We start from the raw sequence: 15941 nt of genomic DNA, 5'->3' as shown, positions 1-15941 counted from the left end.
CAGAAAATAATGCCTCATTGCATTCTGACTGGATTTTTTATTTCAGAGTTTTTCAGTCAGCTCTCAAGCAGCATTTCAAATATTGGGGTGAGGAGAAAGAACATGAAAAGGAACTTTCGCCACTCACACTGATTATTTTTAAAGCAATGAGAATAAGCTGCCAATCACAGAAGTGGTTTACAGACTTCATTGTAAGTACAGAGATTTGGGGTAGCAGACAATGATAAGCAAAGCAGCAGTCCAATTTCTCACTAATGCAATGTTACCTACTTGGTCACTAAAAAAAAAACAAAAAAAAAACACTTTAATTTGCATATAAATAGGCATAATTTTACTGAATTTTGATGCCTTCACAAGACCTTGGTATTCTTGCTCTTTGTATTCCACACCTTGATTTAAATCTCAATTCTGGACTGTAAGAAAGAACAGTGTTCTCTGACCTGAACTACAGTCTAAAACACACACGCAAACACCCAGATGCATTTTGCACCTCTAATTATCACACAGAGCTTCTGCAAGTACTAGCTGACAAAATAACATGCATAACTAAAAAACCAAGCAACAGTAGTTTATTACACTGCTGTTTCAACCAACTGGTTTGAGTTTAGCCATTGTTACCATCAGCAGAAGTGTCAAACAGCAACAGCTTAATAGTTATCCTGAAACAGAGTTAACAGATCTTGGACACAGCTTCCAAATTAGAGGAATCTTGCATACCATTAACTAGCTTAGTCTACCTTTAAAGCACTTCCCACTAGATAACACTGAAGATTTGAAGTTGTTAAGAATGCCAGAAAAGATTCTTCTTAAAAGCTGCAAGTTAGCATACTGACATAATCCTGTATCAAAGAGGACAGATTAGAAATAAAAAGGCTCTTTAAGAAGATGGGAATAGCAGTAACAATAGCAATAGAAAGATATTCTTTAAGAGAGATTTAAAAAAATTACATTCTACTCTTTACAGTTTACTATGGTGAACAGGAAACAGGATATGACAAGTAAGAACACCAGAGGGACAGAAAAAAAAAAAAAAAAATCTAAGCTTTCTAATACAGGAAGAACTGAACATAAAACAGAGTTTCAGTGTCATACAGAACATAGATAACCACTGAATTCAGACAAGATTTGAGAACGAAGATCCAATAGTATTTACAGAATGATCAGACATTTACACAGCTAACAGCTAGCAACAGAATTTCAATTTTGAAAAATAAAGCAAGATCTCTGGAAGACACTTCTGAAACTTAGAAACTGACCTAGGAAGGTGCTACCCTCACGTGTTGTACCCCCACACCTTACTGAATGTTGCTCGTTCTTAACCAGTATGGACTGCTGTTAAATTTATTTTGCATGCTGTATTACTCTGGTAATTCATATTTTTCACCTAGAGAAATGTTTTAAACCCACTGATGACTGAAAATTCCCAAAAGGCTGAACACACATCTGCAAGCCCACCAGTTGTTAAAGTATACATTCGGTAATGTTAGGTGTAACCTTGCAGAACATACCCAATGGAGCAATTAAATTGGATTTAAATTTAACTAAGTATATAGTTGCAGATGTATTTCAATCTAATACACTTCAGGCAACACAGTCCCAACCCCCAGATCCCCTTTACCTATCTGACCCTGCTTCTACACTGTGCCAGCAAACAAACTTTCCACAGCAGTGTGACAACCTAGATCAGGGACCTGATATGAAGTTATTTTGTGTTGTAGTTGTTTACTTTTCAGACAATTTTCTGCAATACTTCAGACTGAAGCCATGTAAATGGCTCTACCAACACAGCTGAGGGGACTGTGAAGGAAAAAGCAGCTACAGAATACAATTATTTAAGCCAATTTTGACACTAAGCATATACGAAGAACCTCATGGGCACCCTTATAAAGGAAAGAAGTGATTTGCCATAGTGCCAAGGACAAAGAAATTAGATACTTCAGATCTCCTCCAGTTTTAGATGAACCTCTGACATGATCTGATCTCTTTGCTTGAACACTGGAAATCAAAACACCACAGTCAAGAGACTAAGATGAAAGCAAAATGCTAAAACTTCACAGAACTTCAGACAGTGAGGTATGGTACATGTTGCATATGCCATCATTGACATTCAACTCCTTCCTATTCATTTTTCCTCTTGCTCATTTCTACTCTCCCTAACACACAATTTTCATTGTTTCTACATAAATCACACAAGGATTTGAGATCTCCTAGCATCCACTCATTATATAGAAGGCATCATTGTAACAGGCATACTTTTGGGAGACATGCAAAACAGACTGGATAGGCACAAAATGCAAGACTAGCATCAAATTTTCATCTGCATTCCCTTCTTGTTATAGCTCAGGCATACTGGTAAGCCAACATAACAAAGACCATTCTAAAAATCCATAATAGCTTCTGTCCAAAGACTGAAGAATATGGCTTGTCAATATATCTTTAAAAGAACCTGGGTAACAAAACAGATCAATAACTACATGACTCATCACCTAACACTCACATCTGAACTAGGATTCCCAGTCTTCACTGCGTGCACAATAGTTTGTGCACCAGGTTTCCAGACGTGTGTGAAAAAGAAATGGTACAAGCCATTGATCCAGTAACAGGAATCAAAATTCATGTAAATATGTTCAGAAAACAACAAAAGAAAATGTAGAGTCTGAAATTCAGGTGTTTATATCAAGATGTGCTACAAGAATGGTCAGATTCTCATCAGTATTATTAAGAATATAGTTATTTCTTCTTAAAAGCAATCTCACATTTTATTTATAGATCTTTTGTTTGATTAATGGGAACTACTTGCAGTCCATAACAGATGTCCACAGGATGTTTTGTTTCCTCTTACTTTTTCCTCTCTGGAAGGCAGCCAGCCACGATTATCTTGGTTGTCACTGCACAGCCAGACATCAAAATACACTCCCCTTTTCTTGCATGTGGTCTACTATATCAACACCAAACTAGCATCAGGTAGCATGAGGGGCAGGCCTAGTGTTACACCGCCTCCTATGGACACAGGCAGGACCACAAGACACCATAACACTAACGCAGCCTGCAAAGCAGGACACATTGTCCAAGCCTAGCATTCACACCCTATAAGCCTCTAGGTCAACTGTCATCAGTGAGAGCTGTAAACCTGACATCATATGTGCAGCAACTTGAAAGGCCACTTTCAAAATGAAGACCCGATATTTGGTTAGTCTATTCATCAAGCTCTGACAGCCCCACTGAATTAAATTCAAAGAGCTGGCTACAAAGACAACATATTCTACTATAATTTAACAATATGTGACATTCACAACACAAAGTTCTGAGCTTCTCAGAAAAGCCTGCAAACAAAGGGAAAAAAAAAAAAATTAAGTCACCACGACAAGCCCATGCAAGTCTTCCAATGGAGCTTATAAATATAATTCTATTATTTCATGTATGACTCTTTGCAAATCACTCAATGCCAGCTATAAGCATTACACCACTACTCTATGACTCAGCAAGAGAATCTGGACACACAAAGAAAATTCAGTTACTAAAGTAAGTGGCAAAGATTTTTAAAAGCCAGCAATTACAACAATGCCACAGAAAGCGATCCAAGATGACTTGTGTCTGTGTTCCTTGTATGTTTAAACATACAAAATTAGATTAGAATGTCAAACCCATTTATATATTGGCTAGAGTTTGAAAGCAACTAAAACAATGCTTAGTGCAGCTGAGCCAGAATACAAAGGATTAAATAGCTTTTTTTTCCCCATCTCCAATGAACAAAATCAAACACTGGCTGTACATTCTACACAAAATACTGAACTCTATTTGCAAGATTACTTGTATGCAGTCTAACTATGTCAGCCACCTAAATCTGAATAAAAAAGAAAGCGAACTGCAGCTTCATGTTGTAACTAAAGATACAAGCTTTAGTCCCCAAGACAGTCATTGCAGGTTTACATGTAAGCATGAACAGATAGTAATGTTTACACATTATTTGATACAGCAAAGTAGCAAGTTCTTTAATGGCAAAATTATGCTTTGGTCCATCAACTAGGACTAGAATTAAATTATTCCACCAAGGAAGAAAACATCACAAGCCATGACTTACCAATACATTACCTTCATTCAGATGTTCTGCAAATTAAGTACTCAGACCTTGCCTTTCAAACATGGTCCACAGCGTCTGTTCATTACTAAAAGATACTTGCTCAAAAAATAATCTCTATAGAATTAATTCTGTTCTGGTGGCAGCAGACTGTTAGTCAACAAAGTGAGGAAGGGAGAAATGAAGAAGAAATATTTCTGTTGATTTCTTCAGAAAAAGGTTTAAATAAAGAAGAATCTAACCTCACTGGATCTGAAAAGGAATTAGTCTCCCTTCACCTCCCCATTTAAAGCAGCATGTTAATACGGAACTAGAATGAAAGCTGTCCACGATATATATATTTGAAATGATAAAGGAGACTATTAGAATACTGCTCCTTTTTTCCCAATATCCTTAAGACAAAAAGGGTAAAGCTTTAACTCATCAAGCTTCAAATGCCTCAAAAAAAGATATGAAAATAAAAATTTTTTATCCGAGTTTCTGATTTTATTTTCTCCATTTCTAAATGAAAACAGAGCATGCAGTATGTGGTAAAACCTGAGGTGACCACATGCCAACAGTGTATCTGCCAAACACTTTAAATTTGCGTGTTACATTACACTGCTTTGGAGCAAAGTCTCAAGCGAAGCTATATTCCCTAAGCTAAATTCTCACACAAATAAAGTACCATTGTATCAACAGGTGTTTTATTACCTTACTATCATATTTTATGTTAGCACTTGAAATGTGTATCATCTTTCATCCAACGGCCTTAAATGGGATGGCAGGGCAGAGCAAGTAGAAACACGAACCAAGAGCAAAGCACCATCCCACCGGCAGCAGGAATATTCCAGAGGCACAAACATGCTCATCACTTACAAAGCTCTCCAAGTTTTCCTCCAGGAACACCTGTACGAAGATGAGCAGGACGCAACCTCACACATTCCAGGGAGGCAGCAATCGCAAAGCCGCAGCACCTCCGAGGGACGGGCTGAACGGCCGGGCACACAAGCGGGACCCCACAGCCCACGGTGAGCGACCGCGGCCGCTCTCGCACAGCCGAATACGGGAGGAGCACCGCAGCACTGGCAACACAAATCCTGCACCGGCTCCTGCGTGAGGCGACTCCAACAAAACCCCGAGGGCTCCGCGGGGAGCGGCGCCGAGGCCACAGTGGAAGGGGCGTCCAGGCAGGACCCGACAGCTAGAAGCGGCCGAAGCGAAAACCACTGTCAGTGCTCAAGGCCCGCGAGAACCTTGAGAGCCGGGCCCGAGCCCCCGGGAGCGGCAGGAGGGGAAGGGCCGCTCCCCTCGGCGGGAGGCCTTGCGGGGCGGTGGGGGCCTGCACCTTAGTCCTGCTGCAGCGACTCCGCTACCGGGTACGAGGTATGGGGCTGGGGCAGGAGGAGTCAGCCGCAGCCGGCACGGAGCACTGCCAGCCCGGCGGGCGCGCACCCAGCCCCTGCCCAGGGCACCCCGCCACTGACGGTCTCGCCCGCTCCTCTCTGCCATCATGACAAGGAGCCCGGCCCGCCCTACCAGCCCACACTGACCGCGCAGCTCCCCGCAGCGCCTCACCTCCGGCAGCCACTCGCCGCCGCCATACCGCCGGCTCAGCACCACCCGCTCCTTTCCAATCTTAGTCCCTCTTCGGCCGCCGCCATTTTGATCGCGAGCCCCAACCTCGGCCTGGCAGGAGTACCGAGCACCGCGCTTGCGCAGGACTGCTGCAGCTACCGGGACACGTGGTGTGTGGGGGCGGGGCGGGGCGGGGCGGGGGCGGGCTGCGCCTGAGGGGCGCTACCCCCCATGTGGGGGTGCGCAGGGCCTCGGTTAGCGGAAGGAGGCGGCTCTGAAGGAGATAGGTGTCCTCGCTTCTCGCGGCTAAGGCGTGCGAGGGCACCCGTGCCTCAACGGAGCACGCGCCGAGGGCTGAGGAGGCTCGGCCAAGCCACCAGCAGGTGTTACTCTGGGAGCATTCACGGTTTCCAGTCATCCCGTGTCGTGGGGGGGCTCGCCCTGCAACCTGCAAGATGGATGGTGGGCCAGTGCCGATGGCCTAGGCGAGCTTGGCGAGGCGCCCACCCGCAGGCCTGGCGTCAGGGAGAGCTGAGGCCGGACCAGGTGTACCCTGCCGCCGGCCCCCGTGCCACGCGCGTGTATTCTGGTTGCTTTGTGTGATGTGTCTCACAAGCTTGTTACACCCAGGCACTGAGGTGTCTGCAAGGCAAGCTGTTTGTCAGCACGGGTTCTTTGTCTCTGAGACTTCCCTAAGCTGCTTACGTTAAGCATTTATTCAGCTGCTTGCTTTTCCAAACTGCTGTGAGCTTGTTAACAGACAGTCAGGGTCCAGCATTAAGTGTTCATGCTGGGAATATATACTGTTCACCTGGAAATAAACTCCACTGCCTTCCCCATGTCCAACAACCTCTCTCAGTATCAGAAATTACTGTTTCATACATCTAGATGGACAGAGGTGCCAGCAGTAAAAATGCTTGTAGCTTTTCCCACCATTGCTGGTACCATTCCTGCTATATTTTCTCCAAAGAAAGGTGCCTGTGGATACAGTTAGGATCAGAATATAACAGCCATTCAGTCTATAAGCTTGCTGTTTTCTAAATCGGAGAAAGTGGCTAAAAATGCATGTCAACATTTCATTAGAAAAATAAAACTACTTATATAAACCTACTTGTGCTGTGTGACAGAACTAAGCACCATGTGTCTACGTGTGAGAAGGTCTGAGAAAAGGGTTTCATGCACAGGCCAAAAGTCTAATGAATTCACATGGCAGAAAATACTCAGTAAGCTGAAAGCCACATCTGTGATCTTGGTTGGTAAAGGTGAGCTACAACTGATTATATCCCCTCCTGACTTGCTGACAGTCCATTTCTGGAGGGAAGCCTTCCTCCCACTTGGCACTGCGCTGTGCTCCAAGCATCTTTCTAATTAACTTGCCTGAATGCAGCAGACTTCCCTAAGTACTACTTGGCATAACATCCCATAATGCTGAGCAGCTTACCAAGAAGCTAGGAAAAAACAGCTTTCAGTATATTTGCCTGTGCTGTAGACTGTTTTCGTACTGGTTTCAGCCTATGAATGGAAGAGAAACACTGTGAGTTGAGCTGATGGACAGTATTTTGTACACCTTGGGGGTTTTAACCAGTTTAGTTATTTGTATACTCTCCATTATTATAGAATCTGAGAGAACCACAACCTTTGACTTCCACACCCACAGTGAGATGAGGGAATTTTTGTAATTGCAATTTAATAGATGAAGTTTGCACTGTCGGGGTTATGCTTGTATCTATTCAAGGGAGGCTATGCTCTGTAAATAATACGTCTTTGCAAGCTGTTGTTGCTGCTGTCAGGACAGCTAATAAAACTGGCAGGCAGAGCTTAGCCTCTTTGAGCTGCTGCCCACTAGAGCCTCCCCATCTCCTGTTTCTGTCTCTTTTCTTGTGCCCAGTTTCCATTCCCTGCTATTAGGAACCAAGATCGTGGAATATGACAGAATATACAGTGTTCAGCTTAGTTTTATTTTACCCTGGTTTTCTGTATAAATGTGATATATATGATCATATTGCCTGCTTATACATATATGGGTTTAGGTCTAGGATTTCTATGTTAATTCTTTTTTTTTTTGACTCATTGATCTGTTTCTCCTTTGGGTCCTTTTAGATGTTGTAACTACAGAAAAGGCTTCATTTGTCTTGGCCATCAAAGGTAAGCAACCAACAGATACAAAACTATAGGAAACTAAACTGCAGTAGTTGTAATGTGCATTGAATTGTTAATTTAAATATATCTATTAGGAGAAATGGTTGCAGCCGAGGGGCTTAAATATCAACAGTGTGAGACAACCCCTGCCTCTGTATGTCATTCGTGATTTATAATACCATTGTTACAATTTTAGCAGTGGCTTGCTGCGACCAGCATAGAAATAAGAACCAGTTAAAGTTAAATAAGTAAGATTCATGTTACAAAACTCTTAGACTGAGGGGAAATAGTATGCCTGCTTGGTTTTCAGGTGACGGGAGCTAGTTACGTATTTGTTGCCAAAGTTCTGTAGGTAGTTGAAAAAATCCATTCCTCCCTCCAGCAAGCCTGCCTCATGTCTTACAGGTAGTGAAAATGAAAAGGGAAAGCAAAGAAGTCTTGCAGGCTGAATGTTTGCTTCGTTGGTGATTTTTATATTCTAATATAAACCAGACTGTAGTCAAAATGGTTGATGAGATCGTAGTGCCAAGATCTTGCTTTTCAATAATCGCCCTTTTAGTAGCTAAAATAAACCTTGTTTCTTATGGCTCAGACAAATAACTCTGGGAGATATCTGGCCAGTTGGAAGTGAGGAAGGCTACCATGTGCTTTTGCTTTAGACTTTTTAAAGCATAGAGGTCACCCCCCTTGACTGCAGCACAATGTCATTATCTTCAACGACTGCGCGGTCTCATGGGCTAGACAGCTGGTAAGTCCACCAAAAGTAAGCTGACCAGCTCCTCCTGCCACACAGTGCAGAAGACGGGTTATAAAACATTGAGTTACAGACCTTGCTGTGGAGGAGTGGGAAATGGAAGCTAATTGCATTTACATGCAGGTGAATGTGCTTTCTGAGATGAGAGGATAGGAGTTTCACACCATCTGACAAACACCCCCGGAGCATGTGCATACACATCACTTCCCTGATCACCTAATTATAATCTTCACACCATGCTCTCAGAAATAAATTGTTCTTCCATTTTTAGCAGAATTGAGATACATTTGGTTTGGTCTATTTAAAATAATCTTTTGATGTCCTAATGAGCAAAATCTTGCATATGCCTTAAATATTGTAAAATATCATCTCCTCTTTAGAACAAAGTGCAGAATGAAATACTGAGCCACACAACAATTATCAGTGCCTCTGCTCGTATGGAATGACGTAATGCTTTATTCATGTTTTTGCAGGGACTTACTGATGGTAATCACTGTACATACACATTGCATTTTATCTCCAAATTCAAGAGTGTTAGTAGAAAAAATGGATTATGTGCCACCACTTACTAAAAATAAAAACAACCCAAATGTCTGTTATTGTTCATTTACCCTTATTTGCACTAGGAAGCTCAAGCTTTGAAGTGCCCTCTGGGTATTTATCAGGGTATATTGAAAAGAAAATACACTTGGAAGAAAAGCCCCAACAGTTCACTTCCCTTGATTCATTTTTTGTCCACGATTCATTCCTTAGACTTTTGGATGCTTCATTTGCTTTTCATTCCAAATGTGAACTGTTTATTATTATTAATGATGTTTCTGTGTTGATGTGTTGTGTGGAGGCCCTAATCAAAACTGTCCTGCTGTGCTGGATGGTGTGCCAAACTCAGATTACAGTACATGCTCTAGAGAATTTACAGATTAACTGGAGGGTGTGATTATGCAAGGTGCAGAAAGCCTTTTGCAAACTAGTGAGAAAACTGGATGTGCATCATTTACAGTGATAGGGTCACACCACATGATGCAGAAAGTGCTTGCACCCCTGAGTGCCTGCTACAGAAATAATGTCAGCTGTATTGGTTAGAGAATGGGATTCTGTTTTGAATGTAAGCAGCACCTTTTTATTTATGACCATCTGAAGCGTGACTTTGTAGCATTACAGATCAAATCCTTAAAGTCCAATTTATCCCAACTGTTTTTTAGTGGGTATATTTCAATTCAATTTTATGGCACGCAGGGCAGTAAATCATGGCTAAAGAAAAGCTTAGAATGCTTTATTATTGTCCTGGGTTCAGCAGTAGCATTCATTTTTTCTCCTTCTTAGTAGCTGGTGCAGTGCTGTGTTTTTGACTTTCAGCCTGGGAACAGCGCTGATAACACTGATGTTTTTAGTTACTGCTCAGTAATGTTTAGTCTGACCAAGGACTTTCTGAGTCTCATGCTCTGCCAGGAGGAGGGGAAGCTGGGAGGAAGCAGAAACAGCACACCTGACCCAAACTGACCAAAGAGGTATTCCATACCACAGCATGTCATGGCCAGCATGTAGAACTGGGGGCAGTTACCTGGAAGGTTTAGAGCCCTGCTCGGTTGGGCTGGGTATCAATTGGCGGGTGGTGAGTGGTTGTATTCTCTTCCCTTGTTATTTCCCTTATCATTATTATTATTGGTGGTAGCTGCAGTGGTTTGTGTCATACCTTAGTTACTGGGCTGTTCTTATCTCAACCTGTGGGAGTTACATTCTTTCGATTCTCCTCCCCATCCCTCCGGGAGTGGGGGGAGAAAGGGGGGGAGTGAGTGAACGGCTTCATGGTACTGAATTACCAGCTGGGCTTAACCCTCAACAGTTCTTTTACTGGGCTGGTGTAGCTGCTATGCTTGGAGCTGGAGTAGCTACACTGTCTGATCCAGGGACATTTTTTTCCTTTTGAAGGTTCTGGAAAGTCTTGAACAAGGCCCTGTAAGCATAGGCCAAGCCCCAGCACGTGGCCATGATTTGTCCCTCTCTGGTATGACCATGACAACACACCTCATTTAAGTGTTTTACTAATTTTTCTGGATTTTGCACTTGTTCAGTGGTGAAGTTCCAGGCCACTGGCCTAGATACTTGCCCATACTATCCCATACACCCTGCCATTCATGGCTGTCCAGCCTCAGGGAAAATCTCCTGGTCCTCTTATGTGGTCGTTTAACCCCAAACAAGTCCCAAACCAGACTCTGCTTAACTCTTGAGATCAGATGAAATGGTCATGGGTAAAACACACTCTGTATGTGTGCCAACATTGTGATGCTCATCACAATCAGCAGGCAGGTCTCAAGGGTATCCAAAGGCCATTCAAAACCTTCAGAACTCTCAAATGATGCTGTAAATGGTCTGGTGGGGAGGCTGGGAGCATAACAGAATGTCTCCCTCACGGGTTGACTACCCAAGGAGGGAAAAAAAGATGTATAATTGTTAAACACTTCTATTATATACTTTCGAAGGTATAGAGGTGGTGACCACACTGGAAACGCAAGCCAGATCAGTTTCATGATCAATGATTCTATTGTATTACAAGTCATTACCATAAAGCACAATGAAACAAGAACCTTAGACCAAGGCCCCCAGCCGATAAACGCTAACACAGCAAATACCAGCTGTAAGTAAAGTACTACATGCTGAAACTGTGAGATCAAGAGCAATAACTTTGAGAGCCATAAATCAGCATTGTAACGAGTGACTTTTAATCCAAAACAATAAATGCTTATCACAAATACGATTAGACACACTCTGGTCAGATCTGTCGTTGTCTCAACCCTTCGTGCCCCACGTTGGGCACCAAAAAGAACTGTCATGGTTTAAGCACAACTGGTAATTCAGTACCACGCCGCCGTTCGCTCACTCCCCCCACCTTCCTCCTTCCGCTTCTGGAGAGATGGGGAGGAGAATTGAAAGAATGTAACTCCCACGGGTAGAGGTAAGAACAGCCCAGTAACTAAGGTATAACACAAACCACTACTGTTACCACCAGTAATAATGATAAGGGGAATGACAAGGGAGGAGAATACAACTGCTCACCACCCATCGACTGATACCCAGCCCGACTGAGCAGTGATCTAGCCCTTCCAGGTAACTGCCCCCAGTTTATATAGCGGGCATGATGTGCTGTGGTATGGAATATCTTTTTGATTAGTTTGGGTCAGGTGTCTTGTCTAAACTAAACATCACTGAGCAGTAACTAAAAACATCAATGTTATCAGCGCTGTTCCCAGGCTGAAAGTCAAAAACACAGCATGGCACCAGCTACTAAGGAGAAAAATGACTGCTACTGCTGAACCCAGGACAATTACCTCTTTATTGGTAACTAATCCATATTATTTCAACATGTGATTCGGAGAAAACTCCAGGAGCAAACTCGCCAACAAAGTTTTCAAGTTGACAAGCAGGTGTTCTTTATTGCGGTGCTGGGAGACACAGGTGATAGCTACTCCTAACGTGTATCACTGTATTGCTACACAAGCCGTCCTTATATAGTCACTGGGCATACATACATATTTGTGAGACTATGCGTGAATTACATCATTTTCCAGAAAGTTTCCGGCATGTATACAGAAATGTGGTGGCGGTCTCTGAGGGTTGTTTACTTCTTCCAACAATCTTCATAACTTCTTGCAGCCTTTGAAGCACCAGCTTAATTAACATTACAGACATAGCAATCATCCTGTCCTTTGGTTTACCAGTTAGTTTAACTGCTCCCAGCCTGGACATCTGCTAGTCCCAGATATTCCCCATTGCCAGGTCCTGTTTTTCTGTTGTTTTTCTTACACTTTTTGTACTAAGGTGGTAAGGACCTAAAACTATGTCAAGTACCTTCAAGCACCTCTGTTATTTTCCATTACAAAGCCATCAAACTTCAGGTTACTTAGAACTGATTACATTTTGTGCTTTTGTTCCTCCTTGTCTCGTACTGGGAGTTGAAACTATATGATCTTATGGTTCTTTCCAACCCTAAATACTGTATGATTATGGATGCTTATTATGCTAAACAGGCTTCATTTTTAACAATGATAATGATGAGAGTCTGCAAATACAAAGATTTGGACTATTACTGGCTCTTTAATTTTATTCTTTGTGTGTTATCTTTCTATCTGAGCCTTTCTCACTACATAAACCTCCTTTAAAATTTTGTAGAAGAAGGGGGTTTGGCTTACTCATATACACAATACCTGTTATACATCATCCGACAAAATACATCAGCCCCTAAAAGGATAGACTGAAGTTGCTATGAAAGCAACTTCATAATTGTGTGAATACAAGACAACACTTGTATTTCTATAATCAGTGATGGCAGAGCAAGAAATGGGTTTCCCTTTGTGAAATAAGTGGCGTGGAAGCACAGCAATGCTGGTAATGCTCTTTATACCATGATTTTGCTCATTTCTTGAGTCACCAGACCTTTACACAAAGGTGAGGAAACCCCTGTTTTCTGGCAGGAGAGCACAGGAAGGTTGGTGAGGGTAGGGGTATTTGTTTGCTGCTAGCAGGAGAGAAGGAGGCTGCCCTGGGGCAGCTGGAATGGGGACTGCTATGTCACTAGCTGCCATGGGATCTCTTCCTGTTCAGTGATGAAGCAAATTCCCCATCAGCAGGCAGAGAAAAGCCAAGTGACACACAGCCACCACGCGCTTCCGGGAAACCTGTCAAGTTTGGTGAGGTGAAATAGTTGCACCCAGCAGAAACAAAGTACAAAGTATTACCTTGAAGGCGGTGGTGTTAAACAGGCCCTGCCTGGGGCAGGTGGCGGAAAAACATGGGCATTAGGGGCCTTCGAAGAAGCATGAGGAAAAGAAGTGACATCAGACTCTCATGTTAAGGTGGGGAGGTCTGGGGACAGACATCTGTTTGTGGGACAGCCCATCACTCAAGAAATGGAGACAAGGTTGGTGGTGTTCTATGCCAGGAGGTTAAACCTTATGAAACTAATGGCCTGTGAAGTCCATGGGCTGACAAAGCTGGGCAGCTGATGGCCATTACATTTAGACAAACTTACATTGGGAGACACAATTAAGATCTCAAATTGAAGTACACAGAATTAGTTATTTTGCCTGTGTGACCTTTATGAAGGCGTCTTCTGGCCACGCACAGAGAAAATCTCTCACTCTGATTACCAAGCAGATCCTGAAAGGGATATTACCTCATTGTAAACCAAATGTAAACCAAATGATTAACCTTTAGCTGGGTCCTTAAAGGGTTTTGTTATGTGTACAGTTCGTTTGTTGTTACTGATGGTACTGTGTTACTGATGCTTTTGGTGAGAGTATAATCACCCACCATATGGCTGCTTTCCTTGGTAAATGCTCTTTCTAATTTGTCAGTGTAGAGAAAGATGCCAAAACCAAACTACCACCAATACTTGCCTTGGCTGCAGATACCTTCACTGCTGGGCTTTTCTCCCACTTATTACTTTCTCAAATGATTCCTTTTTCCGCCCTACAGGATCCAATTCTGTGAGAAATGTGCAGAATATAAGATGGTCGCTGAATGAGCAGTTACTCAATATATTGATTTCTCCTCACAGTTCAGTATGGCACTATGCCTACTTTGCTGCACACTTCAATCTTCGCTTTAAATGCAGAGTTATTAGCTTCCTAGTGCCCTGTGGCATTTGAATGCTTCACAAACACTAATGAATTCTCAAAAAGCAGTTGTTAATGTCCACCCTGTAGATGACAATGTGAGGCACAGAATTATTCAGGTGAAGTAATGCTTGTTGTGGGACTCAGTTAAAGCACAGGGGCTCTCCGGGTGCTCCCCAGTACTGTAGCACTTGCTGTGTTCAGTGCGTGTTTCCCAATCTGCTCAGTTGCAGCTGTGAACCTGCCCTTTTGTAAAATTGGCACCAAGATTTCAAGTCAAACAGTCAGAACATGAAGAACAAACAGCTAACCACAATTTATTTAAAGTTTAAGTCATAGCTGATTATTACACTGTAATTCTTCGTCAGAGACAAGGTCGAAGTCCCAGGAGAGCACTTAGCTATGAGACAGTCCTTTCTCTTACTCGAATTTCTTGCCTCATGCCATCTGCACCTTCCAAGTTCTGCAGCATGCTGGGCAAAGGTCAACATGTGGACAACATATTTTTAATGTACATCCCTGATTTATACCCAGAACAGGTCCATCCCATAAGTTATCTGTTTAGACCCTGCTAAGACCCAGTTGGATCTGGATGTTGTAAAGTACAGTTACTGATGTTAAAAATAGTTATTGATTAGATGCAGCTTTTGAAGTTACATAGCATCAGCTGAATTTGTAGCACTGACATGAATTATTCTATGTGCTTAATGTATGGATAAACTAATTTACTGGTTAGGAAGTTCATGCTAGAAAGATGATAGTAGATGATCAGTGGGAGAATACATGATACAAGAACTGATGACATGCATATAAAGCCTGTTCTTTGCATTCAAGTTGCTGAACTGGCAATCCTGAGATTGATCAATGGTGGACAAACCTTGCAAAGTTATTACTGATACTTGTTCTACTGCCTTAATAAAGAAACCTGGGTGATGAAGCTGTTATCAAGCTGAATAGTGTCTGGACATGTCTGAGTGAGTCTGGTTTCTGAAAAAGTTGAGGTTAGAAACAAATTGAAGCAATCGATCATTGTCAGTGAAAGAGCAATGCTAACACCACCTTCAGATGCTGGAAGGTTTTGGAGTGCAAAGTGAGAGCAGCAGGCAGAGTAGCAAGTGATCAGGAGAGCAGCTTGGAAAGAAGCAGTAACATGATAGAGGTCTCCTAATCTCCCTAAAGATTGTTAAGCACTGTAAAGGATTTCTTATAATCAACAAAATTTTCCTAGTGTCAAATCTAAATCTCCTTTACTGCAATATAGGCTCACTACTTTTTGTTCTGTTGACAGCAGACCCAGGGAACAGAGTATTCTCTTAGTCTCTGCCAATACTTTCATAGGACAAGTCTGGAAGACAGTCACTTCTCTAAAATTTTTAGACTAAACAATTCCAATTTCTTCAGTGTTTCCCTGTAGATGTGTTTTGTAGTTCTTGATAATTTTTTCTCACACTTCTTTGTTGGCTTTGTGATTAGTTCACATCTTTCTTGAAGTACAGGTCCCAAACTGGAAGCCATATTGCAGCACAGGTTTTACCAGTAGCTTGTGCTGTAGGGGACTCCTTCAAATACTTCACAGACGATGCTTTTGTATGTATTTCCAAATACAAGAACGTTTTTTTCCCACAGTGTAATGCTGACCCATATTTTGTCATTTAGTGCATCTCTCACATTGTGAAATGGTTGAGTAAGCCATTTTTTTAGCTCCTTGTGTTTTGTGCTATTGGTTATCCTGCAGAATATTCTGTCCTTTGTTATTTGTCTAAATTTATCCTTGTTTCTACTGAATTGTGTGTGACTGAGT

At 42.3% G+C, this 15941-nt stretch overlaps 1 protein-coding gene across 3 annotated transcripts in view; it reads right to left on the bottom strand.

Annotated features, from left to right (window-relative positions):
- Window positions 1-5772, bottom strand: part of BTBD7 (BTB domain containing 7) — a 58540-nt gene extending 52768 nt beyond the window's left edge. For all 3 annotated transcript variants that reach the window (XM_062637681.1, XM_062637692.1, XM_062637697.1), the window contains exon 1: window positions 5636-5772. The gene's annotated coding sequence lies outside the window, so the exon portion shown is untranslated. The remainder of the gene's footprint in view (window positions 1-5635) is intronic.
- Window positions 5773-15941: the final 10169 nt, after the last annotated feature.

Source organism: Pezoporus occidentalis, unplaced genomic scaffold (genome assembly GCF_034315485.1).
Source record: "Pezoporus occidentalis ecotype Australia unplaced genomic scaffold, CSIRO_AGI_Poc_V1 ctg115, whole genome shotgun sequence".
NCBI classification, from domain to species: Eukaryota; Metazoa; Chordata; class Aves; order Psittaciformes; family Psittacidae; genus Pezoporus; species Pezoporus occidentalis.
Note: the sequence above shows the minus strand (reverse complement) of the source record. Positions and strands in the feature narration are given on the sequence as shown.